The following is a 17,420-nucleotide window of genomic DNA, read 5'->3' as shown; positions in this document are numbered from 1 at the left end:
TCTCATACTGGATAATACTCCAGGAAAGCTTCCTGCATAGATACATCACCTATGAAGGTCAATGCTATTTAAGCAGTTAACAGAGATCGAAACTGTATCAAAAATAATCTTCCAGCCAGACTGTCTCATACTAATAATATTGTACTTTTTTCTAAATGCATTGGCCTTATTTAGTAAAATCGACCGAGAAAAACTGTAAATAAATTTGTGGCCCTGTGGGAAGAAAACAATTTTGTCAGGACTTTTTGTTCAGCAAGGTCAAAGACAGCGGATTTCAACGTCATGAAGACTTTCCCTCGAGAAAAAACTGCATAAATAATGATAATGAATTTAAGAGTTGCCGGCAGCAGGTTTGAGAGTCTCTGACCCGCTTCATGCCTGTTAAATCATTAAGTGTATTGCCGTGTCTAGCAGGTGGATTTGATCTCACTGGTTAACTTTAATTTAATTTTAGAATGATTAATGAAAGCAGTCCATTTTAAACTCACATCACTGGTTGAGTGAGGCTTTGACATGTCGGACCACTCCAACAAACAAAGTTGTGAATTGTCAGTGTTTAGACTCTTCAAGAACTTAATAATGACTCACTCACAGATTTTGTATTTGACTTCATCTTTAAGTAAGCTAGAATAAAAAAAATAATAATAACCCTCTCTTGACTGTCTCTTTTGGCAATGTCTCTATTTTCCCGAATCTTGCTGACTGCACACACTCCTCAGTGGTTCAGTTATATATCATTCAATAAGCGGATCAATTCCACAGAAAATGTCATTTCGGAAAAGATTGGCATTCTGTAAATCTTTATTTTCTGCTTTTCCATGCTAATAGGAAAAGAACGGGGTGAAAAAAAGCAAGAAAATCTACACAGCTGAGTTTGTTGTTTCAAACAGTGTTGATTGAAGCAAATTAAAGAAAGTTAGATAAAGCTCACAAAGCATAAATCTGGACAACATTAAAATAAATCCATTCTGGCTCAGACTCAATTCATCAGTAAGCCCAAACCTCTGCTAAAACATGCCTTGCAAAATAACCTGTCAGCACATACACAATGGCTATAGAGAGTAATTGAACAAGCAGCACAACAGTGCAGTTTTATTCCTTGTGGCATTCATCATTGCACACGAGAAAAGATGGGCTGGACCCACTTTATATTAAGTGGCCTTAACTACTATGTAGTTAAATTTTAATTATTAATTTGGTACAATGCACTTATTGTGTACATACATGTTTTTACATTGTACTTATATTTGAAAAATATAAATTAATTTCTGTAATTACATGTATAATTACACGCTGACCCATCCCTTACACCTTAACACACCTTAAACTTACCCATACCACCAAATCTGTCCCTAACCTTACCTGTTTCCCACTTCAATAGCAGCAAAAAAGTTGCAATACAATATGAACACAATAAGTACATGTATTTATTTAAGTACGTAGTAGTTAAGGCCACTTAATATAAAGTGGGACCGATGGGCTGGTCTTAATTTGCATGTGTTGACTTACAGGCAGTCCAGGAGGCCCTTGAGGACCGGGGAAACCAATATTGCCCTATAAACAATGATAATAAGAGAGCAACAGTTAGAAATATATTCCTTTATGATTAAGCAAAAACAAGAAACAAACAAATAAAAGCAATCCTTCCACATGCATCCCAACTTTCCTCTTCATTTCTCAAAGTCATGCAGCATGTTTTACTAGTTTTTGAATGCTTGGTACTAGTAAAGTGAGACGGAAAGTACAACTAAACAGAAATATTTATGTGGTCCACTGCGCAGCGCCTGGTGGATCACACTAAACTTTCAGTGGGTTTGTTCTGTTTGTTGCATTTTGTGTTCAGAGCAGTAACTGATACAAATACGTCACAGCTATTGAGGTTTGAGGATCTTGACATGGCACAAATATTTTGGAAAGCATTCTGCAATTCTGGGCAAAACCTGTAGGGGCCTCTCTAACCTCACAGCAAAGAGTCATTTATTCCTTTTTTATTTACTCCTTTAATTTATTTCCCTTTTTGGTTCATTCTAACTGAAAACTCTGAACCTAAAAACCTTCTATAAGAAGTACTCAACATTGGCTTGTCTCTACAGTATATATTATGGCCTGCACTCTAAAAGTCATCTGGGGTCACTCTGTCTCAGTTTCTAAGAAAAGAGGGCTACAATGACAATCCTGCCAGAAATGACCTTTTAGGAGACAATCTGGAGCATAACTGGCGAAGTTTAAACTTACTGGGGTTCCAGGAAGACCAGGAGGTCCTCGCTCACCTCTAGTACCCTAGAGAAAGAGAAAACAGACCAAGATAATGTTTTATAGTGTACATGTAGGGGCAGGCGAAGCAACCATTATAACTGGGGCTGTATAATAATCATTATTTTACATCATATGCATATAATTATATATTCATATATATCATGTTAATTTGGTGTTAATACCTATGATTAAAAACAATATTCACAGCATTTCAATAAACAGTATTGTATTACATTTTACATGCAATATTGTTTGCTTTTGCTCCTAAATAATTTAAAACAAAGCCACAACAGAACAGTTTTTTCTGACCAAAAATCACAGCTGTGTTTCATTACGGAATGAATCCATGGTTTAGAACGAGTGTACCAAAGATTCGGTCACCCAATCCTAAAGACAGTCATTTACTTAGTTTCTGAACAAATCAGATTTCAATATTAATCATAAACCCAGTAATGCCCATGTAAAACCCTTTCATCTCCTAGTATTATTTATGCAATTCTAACTGTGGTGTAAATGCATTCACACCGCCTCTGAAGAGTCTCAAGATGCAGAAAAACAATTGTATGGCCACATCGTAGCCTTATGTGGAGTAAGTTCTATGTTGAATCAAAAAGTTTGTTTTGATTCTGTTTTGAAATAAATAGCAGCTTACTAGGTTGACTAAGACCAAGCAGAAGTCTCTGCCAACTGGCTGCATCAACATTAGACTGAATGAACGTGCAGGTGGTATGAAGTAATCCTACTATGCCTAGCGCCCACCTACTTGTCTTTCAACAAATCAGTTAGGACAACTGGGCAAACATTACAACACCTAATAAATATTCATGAGCCAAGGTGATAAGGCAATACAAATGTGTCCCCCACCTTTCAGAGGCTTATCTTTAAGACCTTGATAACACAAATCTTGGAGTTAATTGGGGTTCAGAATAATTTAATTGGAGTGTGTTGTATATATTTATATATATTTGCTTTCAATATTAAAATATTGTGTTGTTAGATTCGCAACAATTAGGAAAAAGCAGAGCTCTTGTATTCTCTCTAAACAGGCTGATAGTACTGAAACATGGCAAGTTCTCTCACTGTCTCTCCTTTGTCCCCTGGGGTTCCCTGGGAATCGGGCATCCCTGGTGCACCAACACACTGACCACTGTTACTCGTCTAAAACATTGAGCAGACATGAGGGGTTACAATCCAGAAATGCATGCACAATTTGAAGAGAAACAAATAATGACTTTTAAGTGATGTAAGGAACAGCTTTGTGTCAAAACAATGGAACAGTGGATTACAATTTTCAATAATGTGACAGTAGCTCGGCTGGTTTCGTAATAGTATAGCTTTTCCAGTAACAAGCTATGACTTCCCAATGAGTAGAAGAAGAGTATGATTGTCTCAGTTCTGAAGTGTTACAATTCATTTAGTGAATTGGTTTGTTTGAACATTCATGTAAATGGAGCATTTTAAAACGATTCATTGATTCACTAAGAACTTTCTATAATGCCCTGCATCTTTTTTTATGTAATATATTTACTTAAATGCTGTTGTTCATCGTCGTGTAGTGTTCATCATGAAGTGTTTTTTTTTTTCCCTAGTTAAATACAAGCTAAAAAAAAAAAAAAAACATGAACAGCAACATTTAACTAAATATTTAGGTTTTTAATATTAATATGAATTGTATAACATTACAAATTACTATTCATTATTAAGCTTATTTGTATTTTAATCCTGTGATCCTAACTGAGATTTCATTAAATTGAGATTAACATCATGAGTAGCTTGTAGCTTGGGAAGCTTCCCTTTCATTGTTTTATGTGAGTATAAAAGAGCATTAATCATTCGGTCCACAGACTTACAGGCCGCCTGGGTGTTTCTTCTCTCTGCAGCTTCTCTATACACTGTAAAGGCGATCATAGAGTTAGGTTTAGTACTGTACTGTACTACAACAACGTTGTAGAAATCAATGGCATGCCAACAGAAAGCTTAAGACAACAGCAAACAAACAAATTACCAACACCCTTGTTTGTTTAATACCAATCACATCATCCATCATTGATCCCTCTCACCCGTTCGGCATCCATCTAAGTGTTCAACACCAGGCTTGCCCTGATCTCCCTTCTCGCCCTTAGCACAACCACGCCGGGCACACCTGGTAGACCCTTGGAGCATTCGCCACAGCCCTCCTACAGTGACACACACACAACACACACACACACACACACACACACACACACACACACACACACACACACGTGTACTCACTGCAAGAACAAATTACAATAAAACACAGCGCCTGCATGCAAATACTAGTGAAAAGTAGTGCTGCATTGAAGAGTAAGAAGGTACAGACAGACTGAGAAGGATTCATGAAATTTAAAACAAGATATTTTGTTAACAGCAAAAACTATATTCTCACATGATAGAACAGGAATAAAAGAATCCAAATAACCCCAGCTCAAAGAATGTACAAGGTTTCAAAAGCCAAAAAACTAGTTTGAAAAATAAATGGCTCTTGAACCGACTCTGATAAGATAAATTCTTTTCCCTGAACAGCACACATTTGTCATTAAGACGTGTGTGTGTGTGTTTGTGTGTGTGTGTGTGTGTGTGTGTGTGTGTGTGTGTGTGCGTGTGTGTGTGACTGTGTGTGTGTGTGAAACAGATGGAAAAAGTATCAAAAGGGAATGGCAAAATTCTAATTCTATTTGATCAAATCAATACAACCTTGATCCGCATAGGAGACTAAATTTTTTTATGAATCCCACACTTTTGAATGGTAGTTTAATAAATAAATGTGTAATCGGTTCGCTATGTAAGAATCATAAACTATCTACAATACATACGTTAATATGGTTGTATATGTATAAAATATGTCAGGCCTAAAATGCAGCACTATATTTTATGGAATATGTAACAGGGGTACCCTGCTTCATCTCTCTATCCACCATAGGGGTTCTCGGCCTCAAAAGGTTGAAGCCCCTGCACTAAAAATTCCAGCATCATCCAAATGAAAATGCATGCATTGCATAGATGTCTTGCTGTCGTATTTGTACTGCTTTGGGGGCAGAATGAAAAAATAGCATTTGTTCACACCACACCAACTATGCTAGTGTGTATGTTTCTGTACACCAGATAATACCAGTGCTCCCATGCACATGCATACTAATAATGTCATAGAGCGAGAGAAATAAGTTGAACACGTCCAGTTAATACAGATAACTTAGCATGGCTAGACTGTTTTCTCACCTTCCCTGTGGGAGCTGAATCTTGAGGCAGCAAAACAGGAGGCTGCAAGATGGAGGAGACAGTCAGCCATGGTGACTGCATCAAAAACACTTTTCCATTTCACAACAAATGAATGTGCAATAATAATCAGAAGTTCAGAAGAAAGTGAATATGGTGAGACCAAGGCAATGCAGTACACTAAAAGTGTTATTTTATTTATTTATTTATTATTATTATTTTTTAAGCATTGCTTTGGAAGTAAAGTTATGATCTCATTATTATTAATAAAAAAAAAATCGCATTTTAATAATGGAACGATTTTGCATGAAATTATTCTGAGAGAATCGGAGCTGAATTTAACGTGATAATTTCACATTATGCTACAATTATTTATTATGCTGTCATCTCAAAACAGTTAATTGCATCCATACACATGTAAATGAAAATATTATTAAATATGCTAAAAAAAAAAATATTGTGCTACTGTATTGCCCATTTACAGCATGGATAAGAAGTTTGTCATCCTTCTTTACTAAGCATTAGTTTCAGAGCACAAAAGACTTTCAGAAGGACAAAAAACAAAAACAAAAAACCTTCATTGCGCAACACCCACAATTATATACTTCAAACTGATAAGGAATCCTATATGTGGAGCATGTCATGAATCCAGAGTATTTTGAAGCGTTTAAAAAAAATCCACTTCACCTTGTACCAATTTATTATATGCACTTGGCCCACCTGGCCCTTTTTTTGTACAGAGGACTGAAATATTCCTCTAACTACAGTTAAACCAGAGAACTTGACCGAATATGAGAGCTGCTCTCAGATGCTCTTGAAGGTGTGATGAGCATCTAGTGTGTAGATACCAATGTGCTTCAAGTACATCATCTCCTCACACCATTGGCTAGTTTGTGCTCTCCACAGCTCAGTAAAGTGGTTTCATTCCAGGGCCACTCGCATGATGGCATCTTAGCCATCCAATTTATCTACTGTAATTATGGTTTTAATATGGAAATTGGTCACATTTTAGACTTTTATTTTTTTAAAGAACCATTTGAATTCCTTATATTATTTGTTACTCTTATTTAGTTGAACTATTTAGTGTTTTGGGCTCAATAGAACAGAATTGATTTGTAAATTAATGAACTAGCTTTGGGATTAAGTAGTTTGCGGGGTCTGTTTCTCAAAGGTTGACAAACGAGAGTTAAAAGAATAACATGGTTTAGATCTGATTGTGCTCTAGAAGAACTCGGTGGTCTGAGTCTGCCGATAGAAGTGGAGCAAAGCGGGCCCAGGACAGAAGTCTGGCCAAATATCCACTGCAGGCTGGAAGTCCGGAGCTCTGATTTCAGGATGGGCCTCCGTCCAGCTGAGAAAATATGCGTGTGGGCCATTAATGCCGAAATCCTGCTTTCAACCAAATATCTAACGGCTCTTTCTATATGTAACATCACTCACAGTAATGGCCGTCCTCACCGTAACTCAACACAATGGCAGTGTTTACCATTACACAAAGCCTCGGAGACTGTGATTTAACTCTGGAAGGGTAATGGGACCTTCGGTGGCCATAAAGGACACACTGCAGCAGAGACGCCGAGTTAAGATGCTTTCAAATGCTTACTGGTTCCTTTTCGTATCATAAAAAAGCTGCTGTTGTCCTCATGAATCATTTCTAGAGAGCTCTGTCTCCCTGCACTGATTCAAAGAAGGCCCAGCCCGCTCCCCTTCTAATGCAGAAGTCGACCAACCAGACTCCTTGCTCTGTGTTTATGTACACTGATAAATGAAGCTCCTCCCCCTGTCTAGTTACTCACAGCTTGGCCGGGTGGACCCGGTTTCCCTGGTACGCCATCGTTGCCAGGGATACCCTGTAAGAAGGAACTGAGGTTGAATTGGTTTAGCTTGTTGCCACAATCTGGACACCTCCTTCTCCAGTGGGGCAGAGGGAAATTAGCCAAAGCACTGGACCCTCTCCTGGTTTGTGTTCCAGCTCGGAGTAGACATTTACATTTTTTCTTGCCTTTCTCTATTTTTTACATTTCAGTTCTTGAGAAGGCTTGGGAAATCAACACAACACCAGGTTAAAGACCAATCAGTGCTCATGGTGAGGTCATACAGAAGTCAATTTGCCAGTTTATCAGGGCGATTTAAACGATGATGGGCTTAAATACCATCATAATTCCCATTGTATTTTTAAAACATAACTGATACAGATGAAAATGGACTGAAAATAAATACAGCAACCTCACAGTGAGCTTCTGCTTGGTTTTTTAAAAATAAAAAGCAGCATGATCCCCAACCAGTTATTTAAGTAATGTATTAATTAGATTAAATTTAATTCATTTTCCCCCGCAAAATTGCATCTATACATTTATGCTTTAAAATTGACATTAATATTTACATTTACTTTACATTAACTTTTAAAAGCACAGACATTAAAGAAGCACATTCCAAGGCATTATCCAAAATTCCCAGAGGATCCCTTAAAGCGTGCAATTTAAACAGCAATGTTTTAATACAGTGCTCTTTTATAAACTACATTATAATTGCATGACATTACATTTACATTACATTTACATTACATTTACATTACATTTACATTACATTTAATTAATGGTAGTGGAAATCATTATTTGCTAAATTAACAATTGATTTTATGTATAAACTTTTACAGAAGACTCGTGCATTTAAATATGCTTTAGTGGAAGCCCAGAATTACCCATGCAGGCCTTCCTGATACAGAAGCCCCTCAAAAAGAGAAGGATGGAGGAATAGACAGAAAAAGCAGAGGTGCACTGATGCCATCTGTTTTATACTCACCTGTGGGCCTTGGATTCCTGTAAAGCCTTGGGCCCCTGGGGGACCTGGAGGGCCTGGTGGTCCAGGAGGCCCCTAAGACACATTAAGCACATTGGTATGAGTAGAAGTAAAAATATGGTCATTCATTACTCATTAAAAGAGTCACAATCACTCTCAGATTCCTTTTTGTGTCTCCATAAGTCCATTAGTAGAGTGTAGCGCTGAAACCCTGTCACAATTGCTATTCATTCATTCATTCATGAATGAATTAATGTTGTAATTCTATTGTAATGGCTAGGATTTTTTTCTTGCACAAACTTCTCAAAATGCAGAGATTTAAGCAGAAGAAGAGCAATTCAGAGTGAAAAAGGATGTCAGACCTGAGGACCAGGCTGCCACCTGCCCTCACCACCTGGGACCCCCTGAAAGAAAAGAGTAATTGATTTTAGCACTGTTCAATGACATCGGGTCTCATTTTGAAAGGTTATGTTTAATAGCCCACATTCTTTGAGTGTGTATTTATGAGAGTGTGCTAACGTCTTCCTGATTAACAACAATAAAACAAAGCATTAGCTCACAGGTCCACCGGTTCCAGGGAACATATAGTTCAAACAGTTGCACTCTCCTGGTTCACCCTATGACACACACACACACACACACACAAGGAAAAAAAAAAAAAAAAACAAAGAAGAAGAAGAAATGGTTAAAGTGAGTTGTACATTTTCTGAGTAAACTGCCACAACTAGATTGCTTCCATGGTGATTCTATATTCTGAATAGTTTTATGTTGCTAGGTGTTTGCTTATTGGGACAAATTATATATTTAAATTAAATGTATTCAACCTACACTAGAAGAAAGCATCACAACTCTATTCTAACATATTCAAGTCAAACAAATTAGTATTTGGAATATTACTAGTGACAATTCCCTTACCTTCCCAAGTAGTATCATTGAGATACTATTATAGTTTACTAATATTTTGAATCCTTTATATATATATATATATATATATATATATATATATATATATATATATATATATATATATATATATATATATATATATATATATATATATATATGATACTATTATAGTTTACTAATATTTTGAATCCTTTATATATATATATACACACATATTATGTCTATACTATTTGAATTATTTTTATTTCAGTTTTAGGTTAAGTTATTTTAGTACATCAAGTTAATCAAAATTAAAATAATAGATGTTGACTTAGCAATTAGCTAAACTATTTTTTATATATTTTATTTCAGTTAAAAAGTTATTATTATTTTTTTTATGGTTTAGTTTCAGTTAGTTAACTATAATAACCATGGTCTCAACATGCACACACGGTCACACGCATGCACACACCCATGTCACCTTGTGTTGCAACGTGAAATGATGTCGAAATTAAAAAAAAGATCTGCTGTGGAATTCTATCCTGGCACTGAACAGGAATCACAGAGCACTTAATCACACTTAAGAGGAATATGCATCATTTGATATCAGCTGCCACTTTCCTATGTTTAGACAAATTAGTCTGGGAGACAACAGAGGACATTAAAGAATGAAGCATTTCCAGGGCTTTTCTTTCGCGGTCTCTATTTCACATCTCCCTAACGCTCACTTCCTTTCTCTTTGATATTCCCTGATTTTGTCAGATTACAGATGAGAACTGTAATATTCACCAATTAATGGCCCTGTTTTAGCTCGAGGGCATTTTGGACTTTTTCAGCACCGTCAAACTCTTCTGTCAGATTTATGAGTCTGTTTGTGTCTCCAGGGTGAACACATCAGTATGTGTACAGACGGTCGCTCTAAACATTACTCCTCCTATCCATCGTTCCCTCAACACACACACACACACACACACACACTCTCACTGCTTCGGGAAAGCTGGAAATCGCCTCTCCAGCTCACTGATCCAGACACTTACCTTGTCACCCTTAGGCCCATAGGCTCCCTGAAAGACAAGGAGAAACACACACACAAAAGCTCAGTTAGACAGTGCTATTGAGTGTAACTCTCCAGGGCCTGCGAGATGAGTGTGGATCGGGGAGGAGCAGTGGCAGGTGATGTGATTCGAGCAGACAATGTGTTGCTGTTAGGGATCCAGGCAGAGTCGAATATGACCTGAGTCTGTCTCTGAATTCACTCTTTAAGCTCTCTGCGACAAAGCCCCAGGTAATTAACATCTGATGAGAGAACAGGCAATGCTAACTTTGCTTTTTTAATGACAAGCTCCGGCAAGACAACAAACTCTCGCTGCATTTGTCTCTTCAGTTTATGGAAGATCGTTTGATGCCATCTCTAGATGGCAGAGCAATGAACAACGGACAATATGCTTGGGTGAATTTGTTAATCACAGAGCGTGTCACAAAATGGGAATAAGTTAGAGGAGTTAAACAAAGGCTTGCTGGAAAGAATTAAACAAACAAACTTACAGGAATCCCATCCTGCCCTGGTATTCCAGGAAATCCTTGCGTTCCATCCCTACCCTGTGACACAGATGATTTAAATCATTTAAAAATTGCAAGACAAAAAAACAACAAAAAACAGGCTGTATCTCATCCCACTCCCTATTTCCTATGATGTGAAACAACATACTTAAAACTAAATGTGCTTATCTCGCATTATTTACAGTGGGTATATCAACTATGGGTGGAAAGACACTGTCAAAAGATCTCAGTGATTCTGTTTTTTTTTTATGTTTTTTTTTTTTTTGCATTGATATAGCTTTTGACAATTTTTTTTTTGTATCCACCTCCTGACATGTGCCCACCCACAACTTTATCCTGGAAATCTTTTGACAGTGTCTTTCCACCCATAGTTGATAGTTTCAGTTGCACTACCAATGACTGAAATGCTCCAGGAAAGCTCTTTTCATGCTGAGCTGATCAAAACGACCACAGCTGATCACAGTTGAAAGTCAAAAGTTTTTTTTTTTTTTTTTTCTGTTTTGTTTGGTGTTATATTTATCACTTGGATGTTAACAAATGTGATTATTTTAAAGGGGGGTGATTATTTTCTATACCCACTGTATGCAAAACAGATAATCAAATCCATAATGGCATTCAGATACAATGACGAGAGCCTGAACATAAAGAATGGCTGCATCACTGGCTGGGGACAATCTTTTAGTCCATGTTTTACTGTATGTCAAATTCTTACCGGGGGTCCTATTGGTCCTATTCCCATTGGCCCGTGTGGCCCTGGTGGTCCCATTTCTCCCTTTGGACCCTGTTGATATCAAGCAATATATTAGGACAGCAGTGAGGTCAGATCCAGATTGTCTTTTGGCCTGAAGAGTACAGTGTCATTGCGTTGGTAATCTACCCTTTGTCCCGCTGGTCCAATCGGTCCTGCAGGTCCCAGGCGTCCTTCTGGACCCTGTAGGACACACATGATTGTTTTTACACTTGGTTTTCACATGTGGTCCTTATTAAAAGAGCTTTTTTATTTATTATTGTGATTCATACACTACTGTTCAAACGTTACAGGGTTAATAATAATAAAAAAATAAATAAATAAAAAAAAAAAAAAAAAAAAAAAAAAATATATATATATATATATATATATATATATATATATATATATATATATATATATATATATATATATATATATAATTTTCTTCAGCAAGGATGCACAAAAATCAGCATATTGGACTGATTTCTGAAGGATCGTGTGACACTGAAGACTGAAGTAATGATGCTGAACATTCAGCTTTGTTATGAAAGGAATACATTACATTTGAAAATATATTCAAATATAAAACAGATATTTTTAATTCTAATAATATTACACATCTTTACTGTTTTACTGTATTCTTAATTAATTAAATGCAGCCTTGGTGAGTATAAGAAACTTCAAAAACATTTTATAAATTATACTGAACAGTAGTGTATGTTTCAGATAACAGTGGACATGTAAAAATAAAAATAAAAATAAAGAGAACAACATCTGCAAATTGCACACTCAAAGGTCCAAATCCATGTGTGAACACCCAAGAACACAATCTTGTTTGTGTACTTACAGCAACTCCGGGAAAACCTCTAGGTCCCTGCTCACCCTAAATGAGAACATCAAAACATTTCAAAGAGCTGGTGCATTAAAGGAATTATTTAAATGCAACTGACACCTGCACATTTCTCAAAAAAAAAATTATAAATGAAAAGAGTGATTACAATAACTGTTCATTCACCTGCAGTCCTGGAAGGCCAGTACCTGGAAGCCCAGCATCACCCTAATAATAAATAAACATAAGCATCACTCCTCAGTCAATCTTATTAACTTTTGATGTATGCACATTAGTCAGATGTGTTACTTTACCTGACTGCCTTTAAGCCCTGGAGGTCCCTGGACACCAGGTGGGCCTGGCCGACCCTATAGAATAAAGATAATAATAAATTAAAAAAAAAGTGTCCAGGTATGCATTCCTTTTTTAAATAACTAATTAATCACTAGTGGTATAAATCAAGTATTTTATCACGATGCAATCTGACAATACTTGCTGATAAAGTATCTCAAAATCTGCCACAATACAATTATGATTTGATTACATTTTAAAAACTCACAAATGGAACATTATCATTATAACCCTATTAATCACACTTATTTGTTTAATGGCATCTAAACTAAGTACTACCAATATTAATCAATGAAGGTTATTTGTTTGTTTGTTTGTTTTATTGCTCTTTTTATCATCTGCTAGGCCAAAATCACAAATTCATTTGTTTAGAAAAGTGGACCCTTCCTCAACAAGGTGCATGATTTAAAGTATCAGTAATATACTCTATGTAGCAACAATTGTCTGATCCTAAGTTAGGCTTTTTATTTTAGATGTGTAACTCTTTGTATGTGCAGTAGTCATACAGAACACCACTTATTTATTGCGAAAGCATGCATTTGTACAGAAAAAACTTGCACCTGTTTGCCTCCTCTGCCCTCGCCTGGCAAGCCTGGCTCTCCTCTCTCTCCCTTGGGCCCTGGTAAGCCAACAACATTGCCATTTCCTTCAGAGAGTGATGGACAGCTGTCACATGCATCTCCCTGGCGATGCAGACACAGATGCAATAAGAAAAGACAGAAAGCTTTTAAATTGCAAGTAAGGAGAAATCCAGATGGCCAGCCATGCTCATGTGTTTTTTCTTTTTATACGCAGTCATATAAAGGGTGTAATCTATTATATCAACATGATGAAGGATAATTAAAAATATCCTGTGATGGCACATAATTTAATGCAATGTAATAAAAATGTGACTGCATGATCAATGTTATCTGACAATTACCTTTTCACCTTTCATTCCATTAAGGCCGTTCCTGCCGGGTTCTCCATGAGGTCCTGGGGGTCCAGCTGCCCCATCCACACCTGGGTCTCCCTGAAAACCCTGATCACCCTACACACATAAAAATGATGAAAAATCCCCTATACTGTGAACATATCAATATATGCACAGCTTTAAAAAATAATGAACTTACTTTCTCTCCTTTGAAACCTTGTAGACCTGGTGGCCCCTGTTGAAAACAAGCTCAGTGTGTTTTGGGCTTCTCAAATTAAAACTGTATTCGCTTATACACTAGAAGCAACACATCACCCTTGCTTCCTCCAATATAAAGTGATTATAAAATAGTCAGGCTCACCTGTTTGCCTTCGACTCCTTCTCCTGGTGGACCTGGAGGTCCTGGAGGACCACGGTCCCCTGTGACCTTTATTATAGATGGGCCACTTCCCACCTCAGAGGAAGAGGTTTGACACATGCCACAGTCTCCCTTAAACACAGGGCACATTTTGTTTCTTTCCCACGTAAACACATTTGTACACTTGTAATGAAGAAGACAAAAGCATGGTGTAAAACATTAATTTACCTTTTCACCTTTTGGACCAGGAGTCGCTATACCGGGTTGTCCAGAATCACCCTGTAAAAAATGAAACAAATTGAGTGATAAATAATACAAACGAACATGAAATAATACATTTATTAATCTGTGTTAATGTTAGTTAATAAAAAGACAATTGCTCAGTGTTTGTTCATGTTTTTTTTTTTTTTTTCTGTTGCGTGATGTAGCGATGTCTGACTATATAGAATTTTCAACAGCTATTACTACAGTATTCAGTGTCACATTATCCTTCAGAAACCTTTATGTTTCCTGACAGTTTACACTAAAGTAAGCTATACAGTCTTGCAGTCTTTTTTTTTTTTTTTTTGCAGTTTCTACATACATACATACATACATACATTTATATACACACACACATATAAATATATGTATATAGTGGTAAGTATATAAGTGGTGGGCCGTTATCTGCGTTAACGTGCTGCGTTAACAGGAGACTCTTATCGGGTGATTAAAAAAATATCGCCGTGAATCTGTTCTCAAAGTTGGGTCGAGAGCTGGGTCTATACTAGGCGAGCTATGATGACTTGCACCTTGATATTTTAGCGCAGATGTATGCCTAACCAAATTGCACTGTAGGGAGCGTGAACGAGTCTTTAAACCTGTGTGTATGCCTACTGTTTTTTTTTTTCTTTTTTAAGAAGCTTCCCAATGGAAACTTCGACAAGAGGCACGCCTGTTTCACACACACCGTCTGCAGTGCGTATGCAGTCCGTGTGCGTTACGTATGTGCTGCAGAAGCAGCACAGACTCATACTCATTGTGCTTTCACACAGGACGCGTTTGCAGTCCGCTACTCGGTAACGTTACGTGAACGATCGCTGCACTGCTGCAGACGCACCGCTCCTGGAACGCACTGACGAACTGCAACCGCGTGAACGCTGGAATCCGTTAACATGGGTGCGTAAAAAAATGCGAAACGCATACACACTGCAGACGGAGTATGTGTGAAACAGGCGTAAGGTTGTTTGCACCTTGTGCAGTTTGGAATTAGTTTCTAGCTTTCTCAAGCACTTTGTGATGCATTTTGGAAACAGGAGATGAGCAACTGGTCTAATGCACCACATGTCTTTCTCAAGCATTTCTTTTTCTCGTATTTTTTTTTTACGCACCCATGTTAACGGAGTCCGTGCTTACTTTTAGTCATTATTTTATTTGGGTAGCACACATATTCTGAATGACTTTGGCAGAATTCAAATGAGCCATTTTCATCTAGATTAGTCTAGATTAAATCCAAGGTTATAGTGAGATTAATGTAGATTAAAAAAAATGTATGCCCTATCTATCTCAAAAAATCTATGTTAGGATGCAATTTAAACACTTTACAACTAGTGCAGAGTACCAAAGTCTGATTTGAGTTTAATCACCTTCTCTCCTTTATTTCCACTTGACCCTTTAGGACCAGGTTTGCCCTAAAAAACATCAGCATCTGCACATTAATCTGATGCTGAGGTCAGTCATAAATCACTAATACAAGTTAAAAACAAAAAGAATATATAATAATAATAATAAAAAATAAAGGTTACTTACAGTTTTTCCCTCTTTTCCTTTGGTGCCTGCATTACCCTATAACCAAACAGTGTCAACAGTGTGAGACAAGCAACATTCCCACATTAAATACAGAGATTTTCCACTAAATCTGACAACCAACTTATTTTTGTGAAATGCTTTGTTTGAATTACCTAAAATAAAGACATCCACACATTTAAGTGTCCAAATACTTTTCAAGGGTCACTGCATGTGCATGTGTACCTATCTATAATACTGTTTAACAACCTTAAAACCATTCGAAAATGTAGAAACGCAGCATCCTAGAGAATAAATATTCATTAGGCTTACCTTTTCCCCTTTTATTCCAGCAAAACCACTTAGACCTGGTTCTCCCTGTACATCAAAATCAAGTAAAAAGAAGAAAAGAATAAAAAGAATAGAAGAGAATATCAGCATATATTCTATTGTTTAACAGACATGAAATGGGACCCTTGGCTGATTAATTCCCCAATCTGACGTTACAATCGTTTTTTAAAGCATTTGTGCATGAGGCTTATATCTGTGTGGAGATACACAGATCAGGGCTGTTTGTGATTATACTTAAGATAATATAAGCATCCCTACACACTCATACACATCCACTGATGTCGATATCAAAAACTTTTTCAAATGCTGTGCGCTGGATGTTAATGAGCAATCACTCCATCACATTCACCTGCTCTCCTTTCTGTCCAGCACCTGGATCTCCTTTCTCTCCCTTTTGAGTCGAATTCAAAATGCCAGCTGGAACTTTTCCATTGCTAGGGCAGCCAGAACATGGCTCACCCTAAGAGAACAGAGATGGCAAGGCTTCACAGCTTAATTTCACTTCAGAACTTCTCTAAGTGTCAAGCATTTCAGAGAACAGATTCTTCATCTTTCTTTCTTTCTTGCCAACGCCTGGCACACTCACCTTTTCGCCTTTGGCCCCATCTACTCCTGGCTCTCCCTGTGAAAGAATCACAATGTGCAAGACAGTTTGAAAAAATGGCTCAAACTCTGGATGACATTTTCAGTGACTCAGCACTATTGAATTTGAGAAAAAAGCAGGCAGTAGTTTAGTCTGGAATACATTGCAATGTGCTGTAGTTGTCACAACACACAGATGCTGACGTTTGAGAAAAAGCTCTGCAACAGGAAGCAGCTTTTAACATAAAATTGAAGGTCTGTGCCGTTGTCCGTGTGTTTGTGTGTGTGTGTGTGTGTGTGGTCATATTGTGCTATTTATTTATTTATTTTTTGGATTGGTAAATGGTTTCCAGATACATGGGTATCTATGCGGTAAAAAACAGCAAGTGGTAAAAAAAAAAAAAAAAAACCTTACCTTCTGTCCTGCTTTGCCATCCAGTCCTGCAAGGCCCTATGAAGATAGAGGCATGCAAGTATCAGCATCAGTCTCCCTAATCATGACACTAATGTCATCCTGGATGACCGCAACTGTAAATGTCCCGCATTTGCACCCAATCACTTTCTGCATCCCACATTCTCACTCTCTGTCCCATAAATAGGTATGAGGAATAGATTGTGATGGTATTGGAAATCATTATAGAGAAATGCGAACAAGCGCGTTATGGTATGCTGCATAGAATCCCTCTTTTTTTTTTTGTCTGATTTTTTTCTGAAGGGGAGAGAGGAGAAATTGTAATAGGCTAAAAAATGGAAAGGCCTTTACTGTAGTCATGGAGTACAAATTAAATCTGACACAGTAAGTGGT

General features: G+C 37.2%; 1 long non-coding RNA gene and 1 pseudogene across 1 annotated transcript; both read right to left on the bottom strand.

Annotated features, from left to right (window-relative positions):
* Window positions 1-1,496: 1,496 nt before the first annotated feature.
* Window positions 1,497-3,363, bottom strand: LOC113070156 (uncharacterized). The gene is made up of 3 exons (XR_003279862.1): window positions 3,337-3,363; window positions 2,236-2,280; window positions 1,497-1,554 (listed from the first exon to the last, which is right to left on the bottom strand). It is a non-coding gene; the product is annotated as an uncharacterized LOC113070156 (long non-coding RNA).
* A 936-nt stretch (window positions 3,364-4,299) lies between these two features.
* Window positions 4,300-17,420, bottom strand: part of LOC113070157 (collagen alpha-1(XVI) chain-like) — a 34,142-nt pseudogene continuing 21,021 nt past the window's right edge.

Source organism: Carassius auratus, unplaced genomic scaffold (assembly GCF_003368295.1).
Source record: "Carassius auratus strain Wakin unplaced genomic scaffold, ASM336829v1 scaf_tig00003122, whole genome shotgun sequence".
NCBI classification, from domain to species: domain Eukaryota; kingdom Metazoa; phylum Chordata; class Actinopteri; order Cypriniformes; family Cyprinidae; genus Carassius; species Carassius auratus.
Note: the sequence above shows the minus strand (reverse complement) of the source record. Positions and strands in the feature narration are given on the sequence as shown.